This window comes from Chiloscyllium punctatum, chromosome 52, assembly GCF_047496795.1.
Source record: "Chiloscyllium punctatum isolate Juve2018m chromosome 52, sChiPun1.3, whole genome shotgun sequence".
Taxonomy (NCBI): Eukaryota; Metazoa; Chordata; class Chondrichthyes; order Orectolobiformes; family Hemiscylliidae; genus Chiloscyllium; species Chiloscyllium punctatum.
In genome coordinates, this window is record NC_092790.1 from 12,386,635 (window position 1) to 12,412,348 (window position 25,714).

Genomic DNA, 25,714 nt, shown 5'->3' on the forward strand with positions numbered 1-25,714 from the left:
CCCTCTGTTTCTCACCCTGTCCATGATTAAGTGTACTGTAGTGTCAGTGATGCCAGCCTTATGTAGTATCAGAGCCAATGAATTCTCTGAATTCCCAATCATCTTCACTAGATTGTATGTTTCCTCTTTTGGTTTGATGCCATATCATTCATGGCAGCCTTGTCCTCCCATGAGTATGCTTCATCTCCTTTGGGATGAATTTCTGATATCCTTCGTAATTTCCACAGAAATTCCTGCCTTTCCTGCTCCATGGTCTGCCCTGCTCCGCTCCCCTTCCAATTAACTCTGCCCAGCTCCTCCTGCATGTCTTTGTACTTCTGTTACTCACTTATAATCACATTACATCGATAAGAGAGCAATAGGTATAAACAGAAAGAAGCAGTTTTGAGAGAAGGGACGTGAAGAATAATTGGTAAATGTATTAACTAGATACAAACAGAAAACGGGAGCGAGGATAGAGAAGAGGAAATGTGAAAAATGACAAACTTGATTATTGAAAGAAGTAGACGTACATCCTTCAATGTTTTGGCAAATCTGTGTGCTGTGGTCCTTTTTGCAGTGCATGTTCAACAGAGTAATATGTTCAAATGCTGGTTCTGATGCCATAATTATTATCTCCAATAATATGACAGGCACTAGCTTTGCAAAGTACCCAACAGGCTAATACATTTAAATCTTGGTAGAAAGGGAATTAATTGAATAAGTTTGACACTAGAAACAAGAATTTATAACACACACCCTGTTAAGAATGAGAGATTAGAATAGAGAATTCCAGGAAAGGAGAGAACGATGATTGAAGGGAACATATTACTTTAGATGAGGATAAAATAATGTTTTAATGTTTTCTAAATTTTTAATATCATATGCATCATCTTTCGTTACTGTGTCTCTGTTGTTCATTCACAATGTGTTGGGCACAATTGAAAGATGTTACTTATCTGCACACACACATTGATTAAACAGTGTATTTAAAATCATTTTTCCACCATTTGAATGGTCATGTTGTCGTGCTCCCAGGATACATGAACACCAGCTGGCAACCCAAGGACAGGACCGACTATCACTAAGTTCCATACATACAGACAAAGGAGGGCACCACTTTGATTGGGACAATACACACACATACATACTAAGACACATAAGGACATTCTTAGACGAATGGCATTCTAACCAGAAGTCCATCAATAAACACATCAATTTAGATCCTATCTACATTCTCTTGCAAAAAAAGAAACCAGAAATGACATCACCCACCTTAAGAAACCAAGACCTATAAATAGAGAGGTGGGTCACACCACCAGAGCTTCAGCACAGACTCTCACTGCTGATGTCACCTAGTCAGAGTGACAAAACATCTGAAAACACACCGGCAAGCACAGCGAGCTAACTTGCATACATATAAAAAGTTATTTTTCGTTTATTAGTAGAATTTTGGAGTTCTCTGTCACTCATGTTTTAACAGATTACGATGAGAGATGAGCTTTTCTGGGGGTGTGTTTTTAATTAACAGTGGGGTGTGATCTTGATATCATAGCAGTTTGGGGCCTTGTCGCTTAGGATTTGGACAGATTTGAACAGATTTGGGATACAAAAGGTCCCAGCAGATTTTAACATGTGGCAATTAGTGACCTGGGTCTTCAACTAAAACCGGTGGGAAAATTCGATTAATTTTGATTGCTTTTGATTGATTAAATTAAAAGTGAAGGAAATGCTTTTAACATTATTAAATAGCTTCCCAAATTTGCCAAGGAAGTTTAGAAAGACAAAAGAAGGATCACTTTTAGAATTAACAAATAGGTTGGAACCGGGTTTAACCAGGGAAAAAAAGAAGGCTGAAATTGTAATGGAGTCGGTCAAGCACTTTGATCTATCAGAGAAACAAAGAAGTGCATTAGAGTTAGAAAAAACGTAAATTGCAAATATGGCAACTGAAGTTAGAAGATAAGAAAGAGACGGAAACAGAAAGAGAAGAAAGAGAAAGAGAAAGAGAGGAAAAAGAGAGAGAGAACTTGGAATTCAGAAGTTGGGAATTAGACAAGAAAGTTAAATTAGCAGGATGGAGATGAAGGGAGAACGTAGGGATGTATACAACTATGTTAATACATTGCCATTTTTTAAAATTTCACTTGAAAAAATGAGTCGGCAGATGGTGTGTCCAGTGAAATTGTGGGTAATGCTAGTGCAGACGTAGCTGGTAGGCACAGCTAGTTGGCATGTGCAGTACTGTCAGATGAGAGTTCAAGAGATTATGCAGATGTTAAACCGGCTATTTTGAGTGGTTATGCATTGGTCCAAGAAGAATATAGACAGTGGTTCAGAAATATAGAGACAGAACAAGGTCAGAGTTATGTTGAGTTTGAAATAATTAAACACAGTAATTTTGATAGATGGGTATAGGCCTTAAAAATGGATAATACCTGTGAGGCTCGAAGGGAGATTATTCTGCTGGAGGAGTTTCAAGAGGCACTTCCAGAGATGGTAAAAATTCATGTGAATGAAGAGAACGTTCAAGAAGTGAGAAACGCGGCAGAAATGGCAAGTAAATATGCATTGGTGCATGAGATGAAATTTAGCTTCTGGGAGGATTTTCATCCTGTGAGGGATAGAAATTGGGAAAAGGGGAGATCCTACACTACACTTCATAGATCACACTGGCAATAGTTTAGCACAGGTCAAAAAAGAAGCCCAAGGGGGTTGAAAGGAGATGAAAGGTCTCAGAGGTTCTCACTGCAGGGGTGTGGAACACATAAAATTACAGTGCTCATGGTTTAAGAATGACACTGGGGAAAGGTGTTTTCCCTGCAGTAAGCTGGGACACACAGTGCTGGGCGTTGAAGGAAGACACTTTGGGAAAAGATGTGGTAAAAGAGGTTAAGCCAGTGGCATTAATGAAACTGATAAAGGAGACCCCAAGTAGAGCTGAGGAGTTGCAGGAGAGTGCACAGCCTAGCCCGGAGCTGGTTATGGAATCAGTGCCTGATCTCTATAAAGAATTTGCCTCTGTGGATAAAGTTTGCTCAGAAAGGGGAGGGGGTGAAGGACAAGAAATTATAATTTTGCAAGATACTGGATCTGCTCAGTGTCTAATAGTTGAGAAGTGAGACGTCGGAAAAGCACAACAGATCAGGCAGCATCCGACGAGCAGGAAAATCGACATATCAGGCGTAAACTCATTGTAAGGAATGTGGCGGGGGGAGTAAGGGGGCTGAAAGTTAAATAGGGGGGTAGGATCTGGGCTGGTGGGAGAGTCACTGGGAAGGAGATAGGAAGATGTAGGTGGGAGTAATAGTAATATGTCGGAGAGGAGGGTGGAGTGGGTAGGTGGGAAGGAAGATGGACAATTAAGATAGTTCAAGAGGGTAGTGTTAAGTTGAACGGTTGGATCTAGGATGAGGTTAGGCGAGGGGAGATTTGGAAATTGGTGAAGTCGATGTTGATGCTGTATAGTTTGAGGGGTCCAGCTGTCCTACCACCTATCCACTTCATCCTCCTCTCCGACCTATCGCCCTCACCCCATCTGCATCTACCTATCGCCTTCCAAGCTATCTTCCACCCAGCTCTACCCCCAAGCTCCTATTTATTTCTTAGCTCCCTTCCCCCTCCCTTGCCCCCCCCCCCACCCGCCTGATGACAGACTTGTGCCTGAAAGGTCAACTCTCCTGCCTCCCGGATGCTGCCTGACATGCTGTGCTTTTCCAGCCACACAAGTTTCAACTCGGATTTCGAGCATCTGCAGTCCTCACTTTCTCTCGGCATCTAATAGTAAGAGATGGAAGTATTTTCACTCTTTCTGACATGTTACTCAAGAGCGTGATGATTTGTGGAATGGGGACAGAAATTAACATTGGGGGACAGAAATATCAGGTTGGAGTGCCAAATCAAGATTGGGGAAGTAACAGTGAGAGTGAGTGAGAGTGTGTCAGTTCCAGGAATGCAGTTTGTTCTTGGGAACGATTTAGCGGGGTCGAAGGTGGGAGAGGCACCCCTTGTTGTGGAGAAGTTAAAGGAAGACGAGGGAACTGGGGAGTTTAAAGGAAAAATACCCTGGAGTTTTTCCAAACTGTGTAGTAACACGATCCCACTGTCATAAGTTATAGCAGGAAGGAAATACGAAATAAAAAGACAAAGGAGTTGATGTTAAATGAACTGACACCCTGTTTGATGTAAGGGTGCAGGAAGAATCTGAACAGGTCGAGGATCAGACAGAGGTGCTTAGTCCCGAAACGCTAATGGACTTACTTCAGATACACATGTACACACACATACACAGACAGAGAGAGAAAGAGAGAGAGAGACAGAGAAGGAATCACAATGTATTATCGAACGTTATTAACTTCAAGATATAATCCTAAAATTAAAATGGAAACCACGATAGGTTAGTGCAGAAGGGAAATGGACTGAAGTGCACCAGATTGTGTTACTGGTAGCATACAGTGTTATGGGTAGCACAAGAACTAACTGCAGATGGTCACCTAGATGTACGGAGACTCAGGCTAAGGTACAGAAGCTTTTCTAGTGGCCTGGAATGCACAAGAACGTGGTTAATTTATGTTGTACATCATGCATGCCAAATGGTAGGTAAGTCACAGGCAGTAATAAACCAGCACCTTTGTTGCCAATTCTTGCACTTGAAGAACCTTCCACGTGGGTTATGATAAATTGTGTCACTCTCCTTTCTAAAATAAAAGTGGAAACCAATATTTGCTGACCATAATGGATGTGTCCACCAGATTGCCAGAGGCAATTCCATTCTTGGACTGTTAATACAAAAAGGGAGGTGGAGAAGTTGGCAGCTTTCTTTACTCGCTGTGGGCTACCCAGAGAGATTCAGTCAGACCAAGGGTCACATTTTACCGCTCAGCTGTTTTAGGAAGTCATGGATAGCTTAGGCATACAGCACTTCATATCAAGTGCTTCCCATCCTGAATCCCAGGGAGCCTTGGAAACGTAGCATCAGAAGCTGAACACCATGTTAACAACACACTGTCAGGATTGCCTGAATGATTGGGATAAAGGTGTCCCATTAAATTGATTGCCATCGAAGATGCTCCAAATAAATCTCCTCAGTTTACTTCCTTTGAGTTAATATTTGTACATGAAGTGAGAGGTCCTTTGAAATTAATCAAATATAAATTGACAGTACCAAAGTCGGAGATCTAACACTTCGATTATGTATGTGAGGTGAGGGAGAGATTAGATCGAGTAGGTGAGTTAGCTAAATAGCACCTGAAGAGGACACAGCATAGAGTGAAGCAGGTGGCAGATAAAAACTCTGAAAATTTGACGATTTACTGTTGGGACGAAATATTATTATTGCCACCAATGATAGGAAATCCCTTCAAAGCCAGGGTTCGTGACCCCTTTCAAATTAAAAAAAATGTTGAGTCAGTTAAACTATCTGGTATAGGTACCGGATATGACAAAAAAGTTATCGAGTATGTCATGTGAATGAATAATTCTCCAGCCACATTTAAGACTCAGGAACAGAGTTATGGCCTGATGAACAAATTCTGCAGTTTATCTGCATGATGTAGTGATCTTTAACAAGTGATTGAAAGCTCAAATGTTACAGTTGGCAGAGCATGTTGAACGGTACAAGAAGCAAACTTGGTAATAACTTAAAGAAAACAGAATTCACGGAGGCAGAGGTGACGTTCATGGAACATTACATTGGACATGGGAGGTTGACCCCATGGAACACAAAGACGAAGGACTTTGAGGAATTTCCACGACCATCCTCGAAGATTTAAATCCTTTGATTTTTGGACTTGAGTGGATTCTATCGGAAGTTTGTTCCAAATGTCAGCAACATATTGGCACCGCTGATGAATTTACTAAAGAAGACCACAAAATTTTGGTGGACAGAACAATTCCAGGAGGCATTTGAGAATTTAAAATCAGTATTAAGCATTGCACCAGTTTCAGCTACACCAAATATTTTGAAACCCTTCGAAATTTGTGTTTGAGGCTACGTATACACCTCTCAGAGATGTATTGATACAGAAAGATGATGATGGAATTGAATGTCCAATTAGCTACTTGTCGAAAAAACTCAATATCCACCAGAAAATAAAACAACATCTCCATTATTGAAAAAGAATGATTGAGTTTGGTACTGACCTGACAACATTTCACTCTATGACAAACAAATTGGACAACAACGACAATAGTCTCGCATTTTTGGAAGATTTAAAGAGCAGAATATGAGACTATTTCATTGGAGTCTTATGTTACCAACTTTAAACTGACAAAATGTACTTGCTGTTGGTCCAAAAATATGATAGCAGATATGTAATCGCGGATTTAAGGAAAAAGTTCGGATAAGATCTGACTTATTTCAGTGTTATATATTTGTGCAGAATTAATATGAATGGTATAACTGAAATTAATACTTTTGGATTTCATAATACTTGGATTAAGAATTAGAGGAAAAAAAATGAAACAATCTTTTCACTGTGATGGCTCATTTATTTTTCTGAAGGAGGGTAGTGTTATGACGCCGATAGCATGTCTGGTTACTTTAAGACAGAACGTGTTTTCCTGAATAGAAAGTACAGCCACAGATGCCAGCTAAAGTTCAGACTGTTCCAAATGTCACCATTACCTGGGAAATGGATACCTGAGTTTTGGTTGCTGTTTTGACAGCAAGTCAAATGCAACCAAAGAGTTTAAAAACATTCAGGATACCAGAAGCCAACGGGATTTGAATATTATTGTTTGGACACCTGGAAGCAATCAAATTATGAGAATTACTATATCATGGGGAGTATATACACCTAGCGTTTTGAACACTAGAGGGAGAGCCACTAGAATCCAACAGCAGGAGTACTAACTGGCCATTTCATACACTCTCTATCAAAGATACATATTCTTTTAAAACCTCATTACAGTAAAACAAAACACGACCCAGGGCGATCAGCAGCTGGAAGAGTGAACACTGCGAGAAAGATAGAGACTGTGTGGTCTTGCGATTGCAAAGTTTAATATTTGGAACAGCATCTTTTTACAGAATTTGAGTCAGATTGTAAGTAGCTAAGAAAAAAGGAGCTTGTATTTGGGAATGGTTGTAGTTTAGTGTTCACTATTAAAGTTAAGAAATTAACTTACTAATTTTTGTTTAAATCGTGGAAGGTAGGAGATCTGTGTCGCTCATATTTTAACAGATTACGAGCTTTTCTGGGTGTTTGGTTTTACTTAACAGTGGGGTTCGACTCCACCTTGTAAATGTCCATCCACTTTAATCCCATTTCCCTGCAGTTGGCCCATATCCTTCTAGTCCTTTCGTATCCACATATTGATCCAAATACTTTTGAAACGTTGTTCGTGTACCACCTTCAACCACATCTGCTGGCAGCTCATCCGTGTACCATCCTCTGTGTAAAGAAGTGGCCCCTCAGCTTCCCGTTTATTCCTTCCCCTCTCAACGTAAACTGATCCCCTCTAGTCCTCGATTCTCTAAACCGTGGAACAAGACTAAGAGTATTAACACTATCCATACCACTCATGATCTTATACAGCTCTATCACGTCCCCGCTCAGTCTCCTACACGCTTAAGAAAAGGTCCTAGCATATCTAAACTCTCCCTATAACTCAGATCATTGGTTCCTTGTAAATTTCTTCTGCACTCTTTCTAAATTCATAACATCCCCCATCTAATAAGGTGAGAAAAACTGAACACAATACTTCAAATGCGACCTTACCAAAGTCCTGTGTAACTGCAACATAACTTCCCAACTTCTATACTTAGTGCCCTGATTGACGAAGGCTAGTGTGCCAAAAGCCTTCTTCACTGCCCTGTCTTCCTGTGACTCCACTCTCAGAGAAACATGCACCTGAACGCCAAGGTCCCTCTGCCCACTACACCCCTTAAGGTCCTCCAATTCACCGTGAAACTTATACCTTGATTTGAGTTTCCAAAATGCAAGACCTCATACATTTATATTCAATTCTATTTGCCATTTCTTGGTCCACTTGCCCACCTGATTAACGTCCTGCTGAGATTTCTGATAATCTTCCTCACTGGTCACCATACCACTTATTTTAGTGTCATCTGCAAACTTAATAATCATGCCTTGTACATTCTCAACCAAATCATAGATAGCAAACAGCGATGGACCCAGCCTCCGGTCTGACAATCATCCTTCCACTAATCCCTGTACTTCCTACCATCAAGCCAACTGTGTATCCAATTGGCCAGTTTCCCCAGCATTCCACGTGATGTCACCTTCCAGAGCAGCCTGTTGTGTGGGATCTTATCAAAGGCCTTACTGAAATCCATCGAGACTACGTCTATCACTCTGCGCTCATCAATCTTCTTGGTCACTTCATCAAAGAACTCCAACAAATTATGCAAACATGATCTCCCACTCACAAGACTATGCTGACTAGTCCGAATCAAACCCTGTGCAAGTCAATGATATGCTGTCCTTCAATGTAAGATGATTCGAGTACATAAGTAAAGCCATCTTCCCGCTGTTGTAGAGCCTTGCTGAGAGAGCATTTGGGGCACTGTCTACAGATTTGATCTCCTTTGTAAGGAATGATTTCCTTACCACAGACATGGATGATGGTAACATGAGGATAGAGTAAAGAAGCTGAGTGTTTAATCTGTAGAGCTGTTAGAGACGAAGACATAGTGATGCAGAAACACGAGGAGTGGCAGCAATCACTTATTTCCAAAAGAGACATTGATAGGGTGAGAAATTCCATAATTTATTCAGGATTGATTGGTTTGATTTACTGTCACGTGTACCTCCGTACAGGGAAACACTTTATTTATGAGCAGTGGAGGCAGATCATAGTAAGCATGGCCAGAGAGATCATAGGGTGGATTTGACTTCGACAGAGTAAGGCATACAGGATACACTGAACAGGACGTGCACTAGACAAGATCAACATGAACAAGATCACCATTATTTGAACTTAGAGACTCCATTCATCAGTCTAACGTGGCTTTGCTAATAGGTTATATGCCTTAATTAACTCTCCCCACGTTATTGCACAGTCGGCATGTGAATCTGTACTGAATGTCAGGTTGTTCACAAATCCCAGACACCAGCCATAAAACCTTCCATCTGAAACAGGTAGCCATTCCTACCAGCATCTGCCCTACATGGAGAACACCAGGCTATCTTCTCGGAGATGAAAGATCCCTTCTTAAGACCTCACAGTATGGCTTCCCTCCTCACCGCGAGAAAACCACGTTAAAGTCCCACGTGTGTATCATAAGTAATGGAGCCAAGGGGAACAACGTGGAGCAGTCTGTCTGTGCAGCCTCTGCTCCACTTGGTCATCATATTGGAGCATCAATTAGGAGACAGTGAGGACTGCCGATTTTGGAAATCAGAGTTGAGAATGCATTGCTGGAAAAGCACAGCAGGTCAGGCAGCATCCGAGAAGCAGGAGAATTGATGTTTCGGGCATAAGCCGTTCATCAGGAATCAGCATCAATTATCTCATTCTGTCCATGTGTATGTGTGTTGAGGGGGAATGGCCTCCTCCTGTTCCTGTATAAATGGCTCAAGGGGCTGAATGGCTTCCTCTTGGACCTGTGTAATTGACTCAAGGGGCTTAATGGCCTCATTCTATTGTTGTGTAAGTGACTCAACGGAGTGACTAGTTTCTTACAAGTCCAATTGGACAGGGCAAAGGGCCTGATTAGGTTACCCCTGGTTCCTGTATAACAGCTCGATGTGCTGACAAGTGTTATGATGCTGCAGCTTTAAGAGGTTATTTTGTCCTGGATTATTTTAAGAGAGAGATTGATCGATTGTTACAAAGCTGGCTACTTCAGACCACTTAAATAAACAGCGAGGGAGGCGTTGGGTTTAATTTAATTTTGTGAGCCATTGCCTGGTGAGGTATGTGGGCTGTATTCACAGTGAATCTGGATCTACAACATGACCAAAAAATGAAGCACAAGTTGCAGAGAGGGGACGCTTTGTGAAGACAGATGAGGGGCCTCTTTCATACCCGTGCCTAGATATTCCAATTACATTTCCCTAATCACTTCAAAGCATGTGTGACAGTTTTAATAGGCTCAATGGTCTCCTCTGTTTCTGTGCACCAGGTTATAGGAGTAAGTGGCCTCCAACTGTCCCTGTTTAGCAGGTTTCAGGGGCTGAATGGAACACAGAAACATGGGACTGTGGAAGAGGAGCACGTCATTAGATACCTTGAGCCTTCTCCATCAGGCACTAAGATCGTGGCTGATCAGGTTGGGGTCTCAGCTCCACTTTCCTGTCTGCATCCAATTATGCGTGACTCGCTTCTCTGTCATATATTTAACTAATGCAGCTTTCAATCAATGTGAACATAGAGGACGATAAACTTCCAGTGAGGTGAATTCCGAGTTGAAAGGTCCTTTTAGAATTTTTCACCAACCCTTTTGTACATTCAGAGAGTCATGCAGAACAGAAACATACCCATTAGTCCAATCTGTTCACTCCGATCAGATATCAAATCTGATCAAGTCCCATTTGCCAGCATTTGGCAAATATCCCTCTTCTCAGATACTTTTAAATGTGAGCTTGTTAACGCCTTCAGCACTTTCTCTGACAACACTTTCTGTACACACACCACTCTCTGTGTGAAACATTTATCTTCAGGCCCATTCTAAATCATTCGCCTCTCGCCTTCAACCTATGCCCTCTTTTTCTGGACCCCACTATCCTTGGGATCAGAGCGTGGCTGTTCAGAATATCCATGCCCCTGATGGTTTTATAAACCTCTATAATGTCACCCCTCAACCTCTGACACTCCAGAGGGAAACACCTCAACCTAATCAACCTCTTCCTGACGCTCAAACCTCCAGTCCTGGGACATCTGTAAATCTTTTCTGCAGATAACCGAGTTGTACGCAGTATTCTTAAAGTAACCTCATCAACATCCTGTATAGATAAAACATGCCACGATAACTCCTATAGTCAATGCTCTGACTGATTAAGGCAAATGTGCCAAGTGCGTTCTGCACCACTCTGTCTACCTGCGACTGCACTTTCAAGGAACAATGTACCTGCAGACCTATGTCCCTTTGTTTCACAACACTCCCCCCAGGACCTTACCATTAAGTGTATAATTTCTACCCTGATTTGCCTTCTCAAAATGCAAAACCTCGTATTTATCTAAATTAAATTTCATCTGTCACTCCTTAACCCTTTGGCCCATCTAATTGTGGTCTCGTTGTACTCTGAGATAATCTACTACAACACCTTTCTGATGTCATCTGTAAAGTTACGAACTATGACACCATAATTCACATCTAAATCCTTTACATAAATGATGAAATGTAGTGACCTCAGTACTGATTCTTGCAGCACACTGCTGCTCACAAGCCTCCAGTCAGAAAAATATCCCTCTTCCTTCAAGAAAATTGTGACTACCTTCTTCTGTATCTCATGTACTGAAACTTATTAATCTGTCTACCAATCGGAATGAAATACTAGCTATGAAGAGAGGCTGAGTAGGTTAGGTTTATTTTCACTAGAAAAAAGGAGATTGAGGGGGGACCTGATTGAGGTTTGCAAAATCATGAAGGGTATAGACAGGATGGATATAGACAAGCTTTTTCCCAGGGTGAAGGATTCAATAATGAGAGGTCGTGCTTTCAAAGTGAGAGGTGGAAAGTTTAAGGGGGATACACGCAGCAAGTATTTCACACGGAGGGTGGTGGGCGTTTAGAACGCGTTGGTAGAACGCGTTGGTAGAGGTGGTAGAGTCAGGCGTGGTAGTTTTTTTTAGATGCGTCTGGACAGATGCATGAGTAGGTGGGGAGCAGAGGGATACAGATGCTTAGGAATTGACCGACAGATTTAGACAGTACATTTGAATCGGCTCAGGCTTGGACGGCGAAGGGCCTGTTCCTGGGCTGTAAATTTTCTTTGCTCTTTGTTCTTTAAATGAACACCTTGCTGAAGTCCATATAGACAATGTCTACCAAACTGCCTTCATCAATCTTCTTTGTCACCTCTTCACAAAACTCAAATAAATTAATGAGACATGATTTCCCATGCAGAAAACCACATTGACTACCCCGATCAGCCCTTGCCTTCCCAAATGTATGTAAATGCTATCCCTCATAATCCCCTCCAACAACTTTCCCACCACTGACATCAGGCTCACCGGTCTATAGTTCCCCAGCTTTTTGTGTCACTGTTTCCTTTCTAGTCCCACTGCTCCACTGCTCACAACAAATGTTAAATGTTGGTGAGATGGCCAATGATATCGGTCTCAGACTGGGTCAGGTCAGTTTTAGGAATAAGTCAGGCTAGTTTCTTTAATCTGCTAACATAGCACGTTTATGATCCAGAGCAATGTTTCTCAAACTATGATGGAAAGATGAATTGCAAAGTGTTTGGGTATTGCAAATATATAATGAATACTTCACTTTCTAAAAACACCGACACACACACACACACACACACACACACACACACGAAGTCTCTGCAATTTTAATGTGAAACAGCTTTGTCCAGATATTAGTGTAACTCATGACACAACGAAAAATTGAGAAATTGTCCGAAGTGGTGTTCGGCTTCTGAAGATATTCTACTCACACCAACTGCTAGCAATGGGATTTCATCCTGCAACAGTTGGATTTGGCTGAATTCCCTTTGCATTAGGCAGTGAGGAGATTCCAATGAGTTCGGGTCAGGGATCTCCCAAAAAGTGACACAGTGGCTCAGTGGTTTGCCCTGCTGCCTCACAGCACCAGAGATTTGGGTTCGATTCCAGCCTCGGGTGACTATTTGTGTGGAGTTTGCACATTCTCCCCCTGTCTACGTGAGCTTCTAATGGGTACTCCAGTTTCCTCACTCAGCTCAAACTGTGTAGGTTAGGTGGATTGGTCATGCTAAATTTTCCGTAGTGTTCAGGGGTTTCTAGGTTAGATACATTAGTCAGGGGTAAATGTTGTGGAACGTGTCTGGGAAGGTTGGTATGTACTTGTTGGGCCAAAGGGCCTGTTTCAACACTGCAGGGATTCTAGAAAAATAAGAATAGTAACGATGACGGTAGTGTCTTTTTTTCTTTTTTAGCTCGCACACATTGATGTGATGAGGAACAATGAAGGAGAGAGAGTGCAATAGGCGGTTCTTTCTTGGGCAGATTACATTTTCTCCCTCTCTGAGCTGAATCACACAGCAATGTCATCCTCTCCCAAACTGGACCATGTGAGATTTCCTTGTACATTGTCCAAACTATGTCTCCATCACATTCCCTGTTCCATGTCGGTGCATCATTGTTGTCATGCACAGAGCCATACCCTGAGCACAAAATGAACTCGGCCGATTTGAAATATGTTTATATGGCCCTGCGTCATTAAAAAAATAAAATGTTTCATTTATTCAGAATACCTTATTTAAAATGAATGCATTTTTAAGAAATACAGAAATTGTTGGAAAATCTCGGCAGGTCTGTCAGCATCCAGACACCTTTTATTTGTTGTAGTTGTACCAGCCTCCACCACTTCATCTGGTAGCTCATTCCATATGCACGCCACCGTCTGCATGAAAAGGTGCCCCTTAGGCCACTTCAAATCCTTTCCCCTCTCACTTTCATCCAATCCCCTCTAGTTTTTGGATGTCTCTAACCTGGGTAAAAACCCTGACTACTCACCCTATCCATGAGCATTTTGATTTTTTAAACTTTTACTGCGGCGAAATGGGACTCCAATCAGAATAGCTGTGCTTTCAATTATCCCGGACCTAAATTCTGAAATTCAATACTAACACCTCTTTCTTCTCTATCAAATCGCAATTCTAAATCCATTTTAATCAGTTTGTTCAGATATATCATGAGACACTTCTGTGGATTTATACCTAGACCTTTGTGCTCGAAGATAGGGACACTGGCACCACGAGCACCACTATTTGTAAGGCAGTGTGTTTGCTCATCAGCATGTTCTGACATGCTGTGACATAACTCTGCAACAGGCAGGACTTGAATTCAGAACTTAGAGTCCAGAGCTAGGAACACGACCACACATATTCAAGAATTGGAATCAAATTCAGACCTCTGGCTCAGAGGCAGGGACATTACCCACTACACTACCACATACCCAGATTTTGGGTCATATTTTAAGTGTCAGCTTTTAGCTCGGTGTGGATTTATTACAATCAGGTTACCATTACTGAACTACGCAACACACTTTGTATTGTCAAGCAAATGCAAAATATTTGTCTCAACTATAGGATGTTGAGTGTAAGTGTTGTGCCATGAAAATTAACGATGAACATCTTTAATCGCTATTATCTGTAGTCTGCAATATTAGGGAAAGACATCCTGCAGATATCCTCTGCATAATGAAGGGTCTTGAATAGATATTTATTACTGAACACCAGAGACGGAGAAAGACCATAATTACTGGCCCAAATAACACCGATCAGTATCAACCAAGACTCACGTGCGACTGCCCTCTTCCTAAAACCATGAAATGACACCTTTCCGGTGATTACTGGCCAGCCTCTTCTCCCCACTGACTGTGTCTGCAATCTGTCCCCCCTTCCCCAAAGTGCACAAGGCAAACCAAGCTCAGGGTCTTTGTGAAAATCAAGTCCGGAGTGTGCAGGCCTCTTGGAGAGGGGATGGGCATTTTAATATTGAAGGGGGAGGGTCTCAAAGCAGTAGTATCACACACTGGGTTGAGCGGTGGCAGATGGAGTTTACTTTTGATTCATGTGAGGTATTGGATTTGGTAAATCAAACAAGAGCATGACCTATACAATTCAAAGTAGGGTGGTACTGTAGAACCCAGACCGAGGCCGTCAGGTACAATTCTTTAGAATTTGCATCTCATACAGATAGTATGGTTAAGAAGGTGTTTAGGACATTTGTCTTCAATGGTCAGACCTTTGAATATCGGAATTGGGATGTCATGTTGAGGTTGAACAGGACATTCGTGAGACTTCTTCTGGAATACTGTGTCCAGCCTGGTCACACTGCCGGCTCATTCCATCGGCACACCACCCTCTGGGTGAAAAAGCTGTCCCTTAGGTCACTTTTAAATGTTCCCCTCTCACCTTAAATCTACGTCCTCTAGTTTTGGACTATACCCTTAGAAAATACCTTGCGCATTCACCTTGATATTATTGACCTTGATATTATTAAGCTGGAGAGGGTTCAGAAGTGATTAACCTGGATGTTGTTGGGAATGGAGTGAGTGAGCTAGAAAGAGTGGCTGGGTAGGCTGGGACTTTTTTCACAGGAGATTATGAGATTAAGGGATAACTTTACAAAAGTTTGTAAAATCATGAGAGGTACAGATAACCTGAAGGGCCGATGTCTTTTCCAGAGAGTTGGGGATTCAAACCTGAGGGCTAGTTTAAGGTGCAAGGAAAAAGATGAAAAGAAGTCATGTAAGGTAATTATTTTAGAGAGAAGCTGGTTTGTTTGTGGAATGAACTTCCAGAGGAAGTGGTGAAAGCAGGGACAGTTACACCGTTTAAATGACATTTAGATCAGTCAGAGCTAGACACAGTATTCCAGAAGAGGTCTCACAAATGTCCTGTACAACCTCAACATGACATTTAGAGCAGAGAGCCCTGGCTGTATGTGAGCACGGATTGTTGAAGATATCAGGACAGGTGGGGAGAGCAGTAACGATCATAGATTAGTTCCAGTATCTGAGCTGTTTACAGGGGGAGGTGTGGGAGGGAGCCTCCGTGCTCCCTTCCTGGGAGGTGGTGGTGACGATGTGTTGTGAGCCCACCCTCCTGCCCACCGAGACCGGGGGGATTCCATTTGTACCAGCTCGACACAAAAGGGAGATGGCATCAGGGCCACGGCTTCTAAGTTGTGCCAGGGGTTTAAAGTGAGAATGGCCCTTCACTGAACATTGCTCCTCACTCGGTCGGTGGGACGTGGATGTTTCAGAATCTCCACACGAGGCGTCCCAGTCCTCTCCGGCTCATACCAGGGTCCTACTCACATGGCTGGAGGAGTGGGGTGAAGGAACGGATATCGGGCACTCCACCACCCGGCTTGGCCCTTACTGTCCTATTCCAGATTGTTTCTCCTGGAATGGGAGATATCGAGGGAGGGAGGGTGGGAGTGGTTGGCCCTGCTGATAGTGCTGGTGTAGTTGGGGGACAGGGTCATGGTGAGGTATCCGGAGGGAGTCCGTTCACAGTGTTGTATCCATGCAGTGTTATTAATGTGGGGGGTTGGGGTAAAGTGGAGGGTGTGAGAGAGAGAGAGAGAGAGAGAGAGGCAGAGAGAGAGGCAGAGAGAGAGCGAGAGAGACAGAGACAGAGAGAGAGGCAGAGAGAGAGAGAGGGGTGGGGGGAAGCTGCTGCATGCTGCAATGACAGTGGTGGAGCATGAGCCTTGTTCAGGGGTCGGTGTGATAACAGATATACAGTGAGTGCGATGGAGAAGAGAGAATACAGTGACCCTTATCCTGATAGAGCGGGGAACGTTATTGATGCTTGTCCTGTGTTGCTGGACATTACTTCAGACCGCAGATACTGCACTGAGCTGGGTGGGGAGCTCAGACCATGCTTGGTTTGTCTGGTGGTGTGGACACCTCTGGGAAGAGAATGGTCACCCTCTGTACTAGCCCATCCACCAGGACCTCAGCGCCCTTGTCGACAAACCGTGGTGTAATTGCCCCTTATCTGCCATGCTCGGCGTACACTGTGCAGGGCAGCTCGTAATAGGGAAAGCTCAACCGTGTGCCCATTGGCCTTTTAAAGATGGCATCAATGCCAGGGTTCACAGAATATCCAGGGGCTTCCGGGCAATGGTGAGCACCTCCAGCCACGATGGGTGGGAGAATCGGGCTGGTATTGAATGAGAGGAACACATGGGGTGGGGTGGGTAGTTAATGATGTGAGTTCGATAAGATAACACTAGGAAACTAGTTCGGCTTTGTGCAGACAATCCCTCTGTCACACACAAGGAAAATGTCACTGAGACAAATTATTGTTAGATTCAGCTCAGTCAGTCAAAGACACTGGTGACCCTACTCCCAGATACAAAGCTGCAGAACAAATACCCATCCAATACTCTCCATCATCTGAACTCCTACTAATATCCTGTTCACCCATCATTTCTAGAAACACTGGCTCATATTACAGCATACTGTCAAAATGTTTTCAGTTCACCATTCTGAAACCTGGGAACACATCCTTCCATGACACTGTCTCTCAGTCTATTTCACATACCCCTTCCATTTGTTATTGTTTAAACTGATTTCCCTCCATCTCTCTCTCTAGCAGTGAGTTTCATATTCACAGCACCGCCTTGTCATGACACAATGGAGATATGGAGCTGTGAAATGCATGGGAGCTGTACATCCTGTCACTGTCAGCATGGGCTGCAAATTTTCCCACGCTGGGCAGGGATCTGACATAGTGTTACTGAGAAATGCACTAGGGTGGGGTATACAGCTCTACATGAGGGGAGGGTAACTTCTCCTGGTTACAAATTGGTGATCGTTGCACAGCTCCTGGTGCTGGACAGATATCTAATCCAAGTTTATCGATCAATGCATGGATGTGGTGATCACTGCTTCCCACACCGAACAGACAGGAGGGTGGAGGAACACAGCAAGCCAGGTAGCATCAGAATGTGTGGAATTTGACATTTCTGGTCTAACCCTTCTTCAGGACTCCTGCAGAAGGGTTACTCCCGAAACGTCGAATTCTCCACCTCCTAATGCTGCCTGGCTTGCTGCGTTCTTCCAGCCTCCTGCCTATCTACTTTGGATTCCAGCATCTGCAATTTTTCTTTTGTCTCTATCCCAGCTTCCCATACTCGATAGATGGTATAAAGATAAATGCTCTGACATGAAATGTGCTGTGTTCCACTCTGGACAGATTGCTGGGTTGTATTGACCAGTGCAATGGATGAATCTGCATGGTGTTCCACTCTGGACAGATTTCTAGGTTGTACTGAGCAGCACACTAACCTGGTCTGCACAGTGTCCCACGGTGAACAGATATCTCCTCTGGGCTAGTTCTGTGAGGTGGATTGAGAATATCGTATATCTAACCATTTCAGCTGATCTAGCATTGCCTTTAGTTCCCATTCTTGTGATTGGACACTCCGTGTCTCATCCCAATAATGTTCCTGTGTGTCCAGGTACAGTACATCATGCTCGTGAATACCCACTGTCTTGGCAGGAGCCACAGCTTCTTCATTCAGAAGCAGGCAGCCATTCCCATTGTCCTCGGGTCTCCACGGAGAAAGGAATGATGGTCTTTCAGATAAAGGTTGTCCCATTGGTACAGGGCTCAAAGCATCCTACCCCTCACAAAGTCCCACCTCCAACCAACCACATCAAAATATCCGGTGTGTACTGAGAGTAATGGGGCCACTGGGAGCATCAGGGAGCAGACCATCAGAGAGATGGGGCCACACTTCCCATATCTGGACAGATCAGAGTGATCTCTCCAGTACATGTGGTATCACTAAGTCCTGTAATCCCTCTCCATCTATGCAATACACAGCCTGTTATTCGTCCTGAAAAAAAAAATCACAGGTTCACAGTTACCTTATATTCGATCTACCAAGTTGTTGTCCATTACTTATCCATTTACAGGTTCTCTTCAACACCCCCCCCCCCTCCCCCACCGCCTTGATAACTTCAGTTTCTCTCAATCTTAGTGTCAGTTTAAATTTAGTTCGAACATATTTTTTCCATTTCTGGAAATCATTTATATCGTTTTCAAATAGTTGAGTTCCCGGCACCGGACACTGTGTCACCGCAGTCGTTAATTTGTGTTAAACTGATAGAGACTGATTTCTCCCTAATTTATTCCTGCTCCTGGCTCAGTAACCTGTCCTCCCCGTATTCCCGTGTAGCAGCTTTGAAAGGCTGTTTCTTCCCTCCATTTCCTGTGTAACAGGTATGAGAGATGGAAAGATCTGCTCCAATTGCTGAGTAACAGCCTCCAAAGGCCGAATGGTCTCATTCTGTTCCTGTTTCAAACTCTTGATTTTTTTTAGTGAACATGATGTCTGACACTTCAGTTAATTTTTTTGTGCTTATTTTTCCCCAGCACCCATGTTGTGTCTGTGCAGGTGTGAAAAACAGTGAAAGACATAAGGTGCACAAATCTTTATTCAGTTTTCACCACCAGGAAGAAAAGAAACACCCAAGTGGCCAGTGACAAACATTACTCTTCACATCAAAGAACAATGATGTGTGATCAAACAGTGATTGGTGGGGGCAGGGATTATATCAAAATAGAGTTGGAGGGGGAAATAATGCACTCCACTCCCTGCGGCGCCCCCCTCTCCCTGAACAACTCCAGGGTGTTGGTGGACACCGCGTGCTCCTTCTCCAAGGACACCCGGGCTCTAACGTAACTGCGAAAGAGGGGCAGGCAGTCGGCCCTAACGACCCCCTCCACGACCCGCTGTCTGGACCTGTTTACGGCCAGTTTGGCCAGGCCCAGGAGCAGACGCACGAGGAGATCTTCAAACCTGCCCTCCCTCCTCCGTACTGGGTGCCCGAAGATCAGAAGCGTGGGACTGAAGTGCAACCAAAAGCAGAGCAGGAGGCTTTCAGAAAATCAAAAAGGGAGTGCAAACGCCCACACCGAATATATATATGGGCCACGGACTCCACAGCACCACAGAACAAGCAGTTGTGCTGGGAGTCCGTGAACCACCGCAATCTGCGTTTGCAGGGGAACGCTGCGTGCAGCATCCTCCACCCCAGATCCCCGAGAGAAAGGGGGAGGACCCCCGTGGAGACAGCCCTCCACTGGGGATCCTCACCACCCGGTTACAAATGGGCACGCCAAGGCGTGTCCGGACGGTGGATGAGGGAGAAGAGGTGGACAGTGTGCACAGCAGTCAATACAGGACCCGCCTTTTTACATCCTTAAAAGGGACAAAATTAAAATTCTGGAGGCGGCTTAGGATGTGGGACACATCCTCCCGCGGGAATTACGGGACCTTGAGGCCAATGTGAAATCCTGTCCGGGCAGGGGTTAGCGCGGACGGGATCCCACAGCACACCTGAGCATCCTCCAACTGGTGCACTACGTCGGGTCCGAGCACCGCCGTTTTAAGGTGTCGGATGGCGGTGGCCACGTACCGGATGTCTACCGCTGCTCTGCTCGCTATGTCCTGCTGCAGCATCCACCCAGGCTCCCGGCACTCAGCACGTCCCCAACCCTGGTCACCATTGCCGCCACAGCCTTCCCCTATGACAAACACTCGAACCCGCGAGTATGCAGGCATGAATTCCTGAGCAATGGCTCCCTGACGACAGCCGCTGCTGTCCCCAACATTCTATAACTGACATTCCCCGGAACGTTCTGTCCCTGACATTGTTTGTGAACGGCCGGACGTCAGTGAATTGAACAAACGATAAGATCCTGAGGGAGGAGATCCCGTTCCAGGGAGCATGAGACACTGTTCCAAAGGCCCCTCAGGTAGTTAAAGGGGTGAATACGTTTTCCCTGGCGTTTACATTTCTTCACCAACAGCATCGACGACAATTTAGACTAAAATACAGGAATTTCCAAACTCCGTTTGTCTTCAGGACACTGGGAGAGAATCCTTCAGAACAGCAACGCTTCCACCCTCCGTATTAGGAACTGGGAAGGATCGACCTGTGTCTGCCCTCGAGTGATCCAGTGTGTGGGAATGTTCTAGAAACCATCTGTCCTTATGGATGTGTCTCTGTGTGTTTGGGGAGGGGGGTTTCTTGTGGATTATGACACATTTTTGACAGTAATTCAGACCTTCCCATTTGTTATTCCAGCTCCAATTAATTTAATAAATCTGAATACAGGGACACATTTGAAAATCCCACTGGGTCCCCAATCAAACGGGTCCCTTTTCCTCCAGGCTGATGGATAATAGGTTTGTTTTCCTTCCTCACAGTTAACATCGTGACCATCTACGTCCTGCTTTATAAAGATTGTGGATTGTCTCCATGTGTCAGACGTTACCTGGGGGCCATGGTAGCGGCGGATCTCCTGGTCATTATCCTCGACCTGATACTGAGACACATTCCCATTGTTTATTGGGAACAGTTTTATTTCCTGAGCGAGTCCGTCCCCGTGTGTAATATCCACGCAGTCCTGCTTTATGCAGCCACTGACTGCTCTGTCTGGTTCACCGTCACTTTCACCTTTGATCGGTTTGTTGCCATTTGTTGCCAGAAGCTGAAAAGTAAATATTGCAGTGAGAAAACGGCGGCTGGTGTTCTGGGAGCAGTGACTATGCTGAGCTGTTTAAAGAACATTACCTGGTATTTTATGCTCACGGCTCGGTATTGGCTGGGGAACAATCCCTGGTTTTGTGATGTAACAGACGCTGTTCTGTTCTCCAGTGTCTGGGTCACAATCGAGTTCCTCCAACACATTCTAACCCCGTGTGTCCCATTTCTCCTGATTTTGTTGCTCAATGTTCTCACCGTCAGACACATTTTAATGACCAGCAGAGCCCGCAGGAGACTCCGCGCTCACACCAATGGGGACGCTCAGTCTGACACTGAAATGAGAAACCGAAAAAAATCCATCATTTTACTGTTTGTGATCTCGGCCAATTTCATCTTGTTATGGTCAATGTTAATGCTGTATTCTATATGGTACCGGATGTGGTTGATTTGGTATCGGTCTGTGTATCTCCATGACTTTGTGCAGGAATTCGGCTTCATGCTGCAGCTCCTCAGTTGCTGCACAAACACTGCGATTTATGCCGTGACCCAGACTAAGTTCAGGCAGCAGCTGAAGAATGTGCTGAAATATCCCTTCACCCAAATCCATCCATCCATCAAATTCCCTCATTAATCAATCCATCCGGGATTTTCTCATTTCAGTTCAGTGTTGCAGCGATGGAGCAGCCTGTCGCTATGGTAACAGACTGAGGGTAGCGCTGGTTTGTCTATCCTTGTCCCCCGGGGGGTTACAGGGAAACATTTCAATGTTTCTCACAATTCAGGGGCCAGTGAGAAAAGGCACCATCCCACAGATTGTATCCATCACTTCCATTTGTAAACAATAAACGTGTGCATTAAAGCGTGCCGACCGATGTTGTGTGTCTTTGTGTTGGAGAAGCTGAGCTGGAGAGAGAGAGACTCAGCCCCAAGTCCTGATCCTCAGGTCCTGAGCTCAGGAGCTGGGTTTAATTCCCTCTGCACCCCCCTCCCCCCACTGCAGCCTGGCCTCCCCATTTCCTCTCCCCTACTCCTTCTCCTCATTTCTCTCCCTATCTCTCTTTCTGCACACTGACTCTTTCTCACCACCACTCCCTTTCAATCCCCCTCTCTCTCATACACACCCCAATCCCCGTTTCTCCACCTGCCTCCACCCTTCCCTCTCCCCTCACCCTCACCCTCACTCTGCCGTCTCTGTCTCCCTCCCGCAATTCCGTCTCTACCCCATTTTATCCTCCTCCTCCATCGCACATTTCTCTATTCTCTCAACACCACACCCCCGACATGCAGCCGCAGCACCACCCCCACAGTCTCTGGGTCAGAGGGAGATGGGATCAGGAGGACAGTGTGTCAGAGAGAGAGGGAGGGAGGGAGGGACAGCAGGGTGAGAGATTCAAAGAGAAACGGAGGGAGGCGGTGGAGAGAGACAGATACCGAGGGAGAGGGCACGAGAGTGAGAGAAGGTAGAGAGAGAGGAGTGGGGAGAGAGAGAGGAACAATGGAGAGATAGGGTGAGGGAAGGAGAGAGAGAGAGAGACAGGGGTGGAGATAATGAGAGACAGAGACAAAAAAGAGAGCAAGACAGAGGTGCGAGGGAGGTGGCGAGTGAGAGGTGAGAGAGAAAGAGGGCAGGTCTTAGAGACAGAGAGGTACAAGGAGAGAGAACGGGGACAAGAGAGATGGGGATGCGAGAGAGAGAAGAGGAGAGAGGGAAAAGAGAGAGAGAATGAGGAGGTGAGAGAGTGAGGGGGCGAGAGGGAAAGACAGGGGTGGGAGATAGAGGGAGGGGCAAAAAAGAGCGGACGGCAAGAGAGAGGGTCGAGGGAGAGAGAGCGCGAGAGAGAGGGATGGAAGAGAGAGAGAGAAGAAAGAAAGAGAGAGAGAAGGACAAGGGAGAGGGTGAGAGAGTGAGTGAGAGGGCGAGAGGGAGAGAGAGAGGGAGGGCGAGAGACAGAGAGAGTGTGAGAGCGAGAGAGAGTGGGCAAGAGAGAGTTAGAGTGTGTGAGAGATTGATGAGGTGAGAGAGAGAGAAAGATGGCACGAGAGAGATATAGAGGCGAGAGATAGGGAGTGAGAGAGAGAAAAGAGGGAAAGAGAGAGAAGCAGGGGCAATGGGGTGTGAGACAAAGAAGGAGCGAGAGAGGGAGCCGGTAAGAGCGCGATAAAGAGAAATCGGCAAGAGAGATTGAGGGCAGACGAGAGGGAGAGGGAACAAGAGAGACAAAACAAGCAAGGAGTGAGAGGGAATAAAAAGAGAGATAGAGGAGGTGAGAGAGAGGGGTCGAAAGAGAGGGGGCGAGGGAGAGAGAAAGGGGATGAGAGAGAGGAAAGGCGACAGAGAGCGAGGGCAAGAGAGAGAGCGAGGGCAAGAAAGAGAGCAAGGACAAGAGAGAGTGTGTGATGGGCGGAGAGAGAGAGCGAGGGCGATGGAGTGAGACAGATGGTGAGAGAGACGAGCCAGAGAGAAGAAGGGCAAGATGGAGAGATGGTTCTGTGAGAGTGGATTTGACAGAGAGGGGGCGGGAGAGACATAGGGTGACAGCGAGAGCGTAGGGGCGAGAGAGGATGAGACAGAAAGAGAGAGAGACAGAGGCAGAGTGAGAGGGAGGAAGGGAGAAACGAAACGAGAGAGAGAATAAGGGGACAGAAGACAGTCAGCGAGAGCAAGATAGAGAGAGAGATAGATAGAGAGGGGGTGCGCATGTGTGAAAGAGAGAGACAAAGAGAAAGAGGCAACGCGAGTGAGAGAAAGCGATGGAGAGATGGTGAGAGAGAGGAAAGAGAGAGGAAGGGTGAGAAGAGAAGGGTGCATGAGAGGGTTGTCGAGAGAGAGAGGGATAGGACGAAGGGGGCGGTGGGAGAGAGAGGGGATGAGAGAGAGGGAGCGAGAGTGGGGCGAGATAGAGGGGCCGAGAGGGAGAGATAGCGAGACAGACAGGCGAGGAGAGACAGAGAGAGACAGAGACAGAGGGTGAGCAGGCAAGAGAGAGAGAGGCTGAGCGAGAGAAAGAAACGAGCTGAGAAAAAGGTCGAGAGAGAGGAGAGAGAGATGGGGTCGAGAGAGGGGCAAGAAAGGGAGGGAGATGGAGGCAAGAGAGAGAGAGAGAGGGGGGCGAGAACGAGAGAGAGAGGAAGGGGAGAGAGAGCGAGAGAGGCGGAGAGAGGTGCGAAAGAGAGAGGAAGAGAGAGAGAGAGAGAGGAAGAGAGGGGCGAGAGAGAGGGACGAGAGAGAGAGAGAGGGTGCGAGAGAGAGAGGGGCGAGAGAGGGAGAGCGGTGGGAGAGAGAGTCGAGAGATAGAGAAGGGTGAGAAGGAGAGTTAGGGGCGAGAGAGAGGGGCGAGAGAGAGGGGTGAGAGGGAGAGAGGGGCGCGGGAGAGAGAGGGACGAGAGAGAGAAAGAGGCGAGAGAGATGGGGCGAGAGAGAGAGGAAGAGAGGGGCGAGAGAGAGGGGCGAGAGAGGGAGAGCGGCGTGAGAGAGGGGCAAGAGATAGAGAGGGGTGAGATAGAGATGGGGCAAGAGTGAGGGGCGAGAGAAGGGGAGAGAGAGGGGGGCGAGAGAGAGAGAGGGGAGAGAGAGTGGCGAGAGAGAGGGGCGAGAGAGAGAGAGGAGGTGAGAGAGAGGGGGGCGAGAGAATGAGAGCGGCGAGAGAGAGGGGCGAGAGATAGAGAGGGGTGAGAGAGAGGGGAGAGAGAGAGGGGCGAGAGAGAGAGAGAGGGAGAGAGAGGGGCGAGAGAGGGGGGGCGAGAGAATGAGAGCGGCGAGAGAGAGGGGAGAGAGATAGAGAGGGGTGAGAGAGAGGGCCGTGTGAGAGGGGGCGAGAGAGAAGAGAGAGAGAGGTGCGAGCGAGAAAGAGGGGCGAGAGGGGCGAGAGAGAGCGAAAGAGAGAGAGGAGACAGAGGGAGAAGGGAAGAGGGAGAGAGAGGGATGAAAGAGAAAGGGGCGAGAGAGAGGGAGGGGCGAGAGAGAGAGGGAGAGAGAGACAAGAGAGAGAGAGGGGCGAGAGAGATAGAGGGAATAGAGAGGGGGCGAGAGAGAGGGGTGAGGGAGAGAGGGAGTGAGAGGGACGAGAGAGAAAGGGGCGAGAGAGAGAGGGGTGAGAGAGAGAGAGGAGTGAGAGAGAGGGGTGAGAGAGAGAGAAGGGCGAGAGAGAGAGAGGCGAGAGAGAGGGGCGAGATAGAAGGGCGAGAGAGAGAGGGCGAGAGAAAGAGAGAGAGGGGTCGAGAGAGAGGGGCGAGAGAGCGGGAGAGAGGGGCTAGAGAGACTGGCGAGAGAGAGCGGGACCGAGAGAGAAAGAGGGAGTGAGGGGCATGAGGGAGAGAGAGGCGTGAGGGAAAGAGGGAGAGAGGGGCGAGAGAGAGAGAGGCGAGAGAGAAGGGAGGGGGTGAGAGAGAGAGGGGCGAGAGAGAGAGGGGCGAGAGAGGGAGAAGGCAAAAGAGAGAAAGGCTGAGATAAAGGGGCGAGAGAGAGGGGCGAGAGAGAAACGGGCGTGAGAGAGAGAGGGGGTGAGAGAGAGGGGACGTGAGATAGAGGGAGGGGGCGAGACAGAGAGACAGGGCGACAGGGAGTGGGGACGAGAGGGAGAGAAGTGGGCGAGA